This window comes from Elgaria multicarinata, chromosome 1 (genome assembly GCF_023053635.1).
Source record: "Elgaria multicarinata webbii isolate HBS135686 ecotype San Diego chromosome 1, rElgMul1.1.pri, whole genome shotgun sequence".
Lineage (NCBI taxonomy): Eukaryota > Metazoa > Chordata > Lepidosauria > Squamata > Anguidae > Elgaria > Elgaria multicarinata.
The window spans coordinates 209,204,761-209,210,760 of NC_086171.1; positions in this window are offsets into that span (position 1 = coordinate 209,204,761).

The following is a 6,000-nucleotide window of genomic DNA, read 5'->3' on the forward strand; positions in this document are numbered from 1 at the left end:
AAATGCCAACTGGTTTTTAAGAACATGTGTTTCCTGGAAAAAATAAGAAGCACAAAACTTGAAACTGCTAAATTTATTTTAAAGTGCAAGAAATATGTCATGCCAATTATAGCAAACAAATTGGAAATGAACGTCTATGGGTGTAAAATGCATTATTTAATAGGAATATCACCTCCAAATCCTTCCCAACTCACACGCGCGCACGTGCACACACACTCAGCATCACTCACTCCAAACAAACACACGCATGAACACATGCATTCACTCAAAGACCCCATGCACCCCATTCACCCATACATTCTCTCTCTCTTTTCTGGGCACGTTCCGGAAGTCCGAATGTGGAGCCTCCCCACCCCAGCTTTTCTGGCTTCGCTTCAGCTGGGCAGGCGCGGGACGTCATCTCGCCCACCCAGACCCAGCTGAATTCTCGGGCCGGGCCGGCTCACAGCCAACGCGTGTGAGTGCTACGCTGTGCCTGGCGCCTGATTCGGTGCTAACTGAGGAAGCTCGGATGGTGGTGGTCAGGCGTGCTTTTTACCAACTTGTGTCCCAAAGTCTGGTTTAAAACTGCTTGCAGCTTTAACTTGCTGATCAGAAACACAAACTAGTTGATTGCTTGGGTGGAGTTAGGAAGTTAAAGGTGCCCCAAAAAGCCATCTTGTGAACTTGTTTTCCATTTTGTGATTGAGAAATAGAGGCTTTTCTGGTGTTTTAGTTCTGGCTAGGTAAGTAAGGAAGCAATAATGTGATATATTCAGCTATAACCATAGTAATGCAGTTGAGTACTGATGGCTTTGAATAGCGAGTTTTGACTCAAAGGCCTGTGGTTCAGTTTGTTTGCTTGAGTCATTCAAAGCTGTTTATCTTGTAGATGTATTTGGGCTCTGGTTGTAGATTACTGTATCTTTACCATCTTATAGGAGAAAGGAGGCAGCGTAGGGACACGTCTTTAAGAAGCTATTGAGTCTGAAGGTGTTACTCATTCTATGTGGGTTGCTAAACCTCAAATGCTTTCTTTTTATGTTCATGGGGAAATGGTATGTTGAAATATTCTCCTTCTGTTAGTGAGGATAATAAATCAAAATCTTTATTTTATATTTATTTATATATATTTTTATCTTGTCTTTTAGCCAAAAAGGCTTCAAGGCAACTTACAAAGATATTTTGTAAGATTGTCTCTCTCTTCAGCCTTACAGTCTGTACAAAAACATCCGCATAAAAGAAAGGAGGATTGAGAGGGAAAAGGAAAAAAAGCAGATTTGGGCTCTTCAGTTGCAAAATCCAGCAGGTCAAGGAAATAACGGCAAGACTGCTGCTTCCTTTCCCTCTGCTGGGCTCAGTAGCCACAACTCATGGCAGGAGTTGCCCCTTTTGTGTATTTAGTTTCTGTGCTGATACAAGAAAGGCAGTGAGGATCTTTTGCTGGATTAAATATTAGACCTAGGAGATCGGCTCTGGGCTTGTTGAATGGCCTTAAGTTGCTTTGGCCTTTCCCCCTGCTGTTCAGAAAATGGGCTTGATAATAGCAAATGGCTTGCTTTCTGTATTTCTTTGATTATTAGTGTAGTGTTGGACAGTGAGCTGTGAAGCTGTAAGTTTTATAGGAACTACTCCTGCAGGGCTGCTCAAAGTCCTAGTATCCTGTTTCCAACAGAGGCTTGTGAACTTGTTTTCCATTTTGTGATTGAGGAATAGAGGCTCTTCTGGTGCTTTAGTTCTGGCTAGGTAAGTACGGAAGTACGGTAAGTACGGATGCCTTGCACCCTGCCTATAAACTTCCTGGATGTGATAGCTCTCCCCTTAGCATGTGGTACTCATAAATATACTGCCTCTGACCATTTAGCGATTGATGGTAGCTTTTAGTGATTCATGATTTATCCTTCCTAAGACCAAATGTGATTCAGCAACCCCCTCCTCTATTCTAATGGAAACAATTAAAAGTGGTCCCACACAGCATGTAATACAGTGTAACATCTCTCGATTACAGTTACCTAAATGTCTACCCCCCACATGTAAAATCATATGTATGTTTGGGTTTGAAGCCATCAATCTGCGAAGTTGTTTAGTGTAAGATAAAGCAGTTTCTGGTTCTCCTGGCATTATTCAAACTGTCCCTTTAATAAGCAGTTTCCTGTGTCCTCCTGGCCCTTTAATTGTTAATTCCCTCTTTACAATCAGAGTGATACTGCTGTTATGGGGCAGAATCCAACGGGGAGCTTACACCCCTGCCAATTCTGCTGTACAAGTACCCCCTGTTTGCGCAACTTCAATTTAGTGCTTCTGGGGCAACACAAAATAAACAGCATTGCTCATTTCTGGAAGGAGGCATGTCAGGGGAGCTCACCTAAGGGAGTTCTGCTGACTTGCCTCCTTCACGAAAGAGCAATTCCGCTCATTTCAGGGCTTCCTGTAGAAAGTGCTAAATCTCCCTTGTGTAAGTGGTGGGTCCTGCTTGGGCAACGAAATCAGGACTAACCGTTTGCAGAAGGCAATTGGCAGGGAGTGGAAGTGCCCGTTGGATTCTGCCCCAGGCATGTTAATAACACACCCAGATTTTAAAAATGGTGGCTGTTGGTTTGCTTGCAGTTTAATAAAACGGGATTAAAAGAAACTTCAGCAATAAGGTAAAGACTGCATGGTATGTAATGGCAGTACAAGGAAATAGCGGACATGCAGTGCAGACCATCTGCCTTGCAGACCATTCTTCCTGCCAGGTAGGCCAGCCCATACTGGAAAGAGTGGCTCTAAAATTGCATTCACAGGCGTACGAGCCTTTAAAACCCTAGGGCAGTGATAGAATGCAGTGGTTTGGCATGGATATCATTTGTTCGCTCTTGTGATGGCCAAGCCAGATAACAGCTGGTTTCTCTCAAATAGTTATGGAGGCAGCTGTGCTTCCACCCCCAGCTTGAAACCACTAAAATACTGGTTGGCTTTCAGCCCTATCTTCCCGCCTACTGCAAAATCCACACTTTCTGACCAGGTGATCCATCTCCTTGATCTGTGGTGGTGGGTTGTAATTCCTCAGGTGCTGCACCGGCCAACTTCTTACTGTCTCCTGCTCCTGTGTCTTTAAAGAGCAGCTTAATGTGCAGATGATGGCCACTGATTTCTCCGTCATGAAAAGCTTCACCTGCTGATTTTTTTATTTTTTATTTTGCATAGCCTGGAGCAGCTCTTAAAGGCGCTGGGCACTTTTTTCTTTCATGCTGAGGTGCTGATCCTTGCTTTTGTTCAAAGCTCTCTTCGAGATTCAACGATGCTGCTGATAAGTTGGCTTTCCACCCAAGTTTCTTTAAATCTAGAATGGGAAATGTGTTGTAACACATAATCCAGATGTTGTAACTCCCATCTGCTCTCACACTAGGTTATGCTGGCTCATTTGAATGGCCCTATGTTCCCCATCCCTGCGTTGTTGTTATTATTATAATATTATTAGCATAATACCCATTGAAAAATCAATGGCTTTATTTATGGCCATTTAAGGTGTCTCATTGCCATTTGTTGGACGATGATAGAAAAGGCGATCATTTTCGCACCTGGCTATGGGAGCGGTATATAAGTGCAATAAATAAATGTTCTGACTCTGTACCGTATATACAGCGTGAGAGGGCTCTGAACAGACAGTTCCCATCGCCAGTCACAGAGACGATACGATGGAACACAACTCCCCTTTCCATGAGTAGACTCTCCATAGTAAGGGTCGAACCGAATCAAAATCCAGAATTAAATAGAAATGGCCAGTCAGTAACCAAATGAAACCTCTTAATTAAGGGATCAGCAACAGTGAAACAAAGAAGCACTCTCGATGCGTTCGCCTTTCCTTGAATGAAAAGGTTTACATTTTCTTGGAACTTTGTTCTGGTGAGCGCAACATATAGCTGTCCGTGGGGAAATACCAGCTCTCTGAGGGAAACACCCATGTTGTTGAAGGATTGTCCTTGCGCTTTATTGATGGTAATAACAAAAGCCGGGATGATGGGGAACTGTAGTCTTTTGAGTGTGAAAGGTAAGTCAGTGTCAGTAGGATCAACCTTGAGTTGCAGTGGTGTAGTAGGGGCTACCATCCCTCCACACCTCAAATACAAATGGGAAGATATTGGCAGCCGCAATCACCTCACATAGCGTGCCAGAGGTACCCGAAAGACCCATCTCTGCCCTATAGCACTCGGGTAGTTGTCCTCACCGGGAGTGCAACTCAGGATGTGGAATACGTCCCAGCTGGAGCAGCCGTGGTCTACAATGAGCCCCCACACCATCTCATGTTCTGACTGTGTACCACATATACAGAGTGAGAGGGCTCTGAACAGACAGTTCCCATCGCCAGTCACAGGGTGATACGATGGAGCACAACTCCCGTTTCCATGAGTAGACTCTCCATAGTAAGGGTGTAACCAAATCAAAATCCAGAATCAAGATTTAAATAGAAATGCCCAGTCAGTAACCAAATAAAAGCCAAGTGAAAGCTCTTAATTACGGGATCAACAACAGTGAAACAATGAAGCACTCTCGATGCGTTTGCCTTGCGAGAGGACGTCAAATAGAGCTCACTGGCGGGCTGATGAAATCAGGTGCGTTATACAACTTGAGCAGTAGCAAGTATGCGCATTGTCGGTGAGGCGCCATGTGCGTTGAGCCAGCACCCCCCAGCTGAGCCTGGCATTACTTCCTCATACAAAGTATGAACTCTTTACAACAATGGAAAGGACTTCTTTTGCAATTTCAGATTTTTTCGGAAATCCCCCTTTATTGGGACCCCAGTGGGAATTTTCGGACACCAAGTATTCCTGCACCCATGTGTGTCAGGGGCTACCTGCATGCAAACTTGCAGCTTCATAGGCCTTCTGGTCTTTGAGAATTTTTTGTTCATTTTTTTTGGAACACCCCCCCCCCCATTCCGCCCCCCTAGTGAATTCTTGATTCCAAATTGCCCAGGTAGGTTTTCTTAACAGGGAGTCAATGAATACAAAGTATGAACTCTTTACGACCATGGAAAAGACTCCTTTTGCCATTTCAGATTTTTTTGGAACCCGCCCCCTTTTTGGGGACCCCCGTGGGAATTTTCAGTCACCAAGTATTCCTGCACTCTTGCGGGTCAGGGGCTACCTGCATGCAATCTTTCAGCCTTCTAGTCTTTGAGATATTTTTGTCTGGACAGAGGAACTGGCTATTATTAGATAGGATATCATTATTTATTACATTTATATACCGTCCCATAGCCGAAGCTCTCTGGGCGGTTATATGCCTTCTTCTATACACACACGGAAAAGAGTTGTCCCTGTGGATAACGAAAAGTGACTGAGAAAGACGCCCTACTAGCGGGTAACAAATAGCATCAAGGATAGGTCTGGCCGGGCTTCTGCCGAGAGCCATTGATAAGAACCCCCCTGGCATTGCTCCTCTTCACCACTGCAACCTGCTTGTTCATCTGCCTCTTGTTCCCTGGCGCTCTGCCTAACAAGCAGGCGATCACAATGATGGGGAAGAGAATAACAGCTGTTGGCAATGGCGGTGAGAAAGCAGAGGGATGAGGCCCTGGGAGTGTGTCTTGCCCAAGGGGTGTCAGAAATTTTGACTCAGCACTGGTAACTGGCATCAGCTGTGATGTTTAATCAGGCTCTCAATTGATTTGAAAGACTTTAGATGTGCGAAAGGTCCCAGGCACAGATTCTTGCAGACATTTGTTTTTATGTATTGCACAAGTATGTATAAAAACTAGAAAGGCGGCACACAATATATTAGAAGAGGCCTCACTCTGTCTTGAGCCCCGTTCAGACAACACACTAAACCATGCTGCTTAAACCACAAAATGGTTAATGGAATGCATTGCATTCCATTAACCATTTTGTGGTTAAGCAGCATGGTTTAGCGTGTTGTCTGAACGGGGCCTCTCTCTCTCTCTGAGGGCCTGTTCAGAAGACACCTTAAACCACGGCTTTAACCATGGTGGTTAAGCCAGAAAGCCAGGCTGTGTTCAGAAGACACCTTAAACCATGGGTT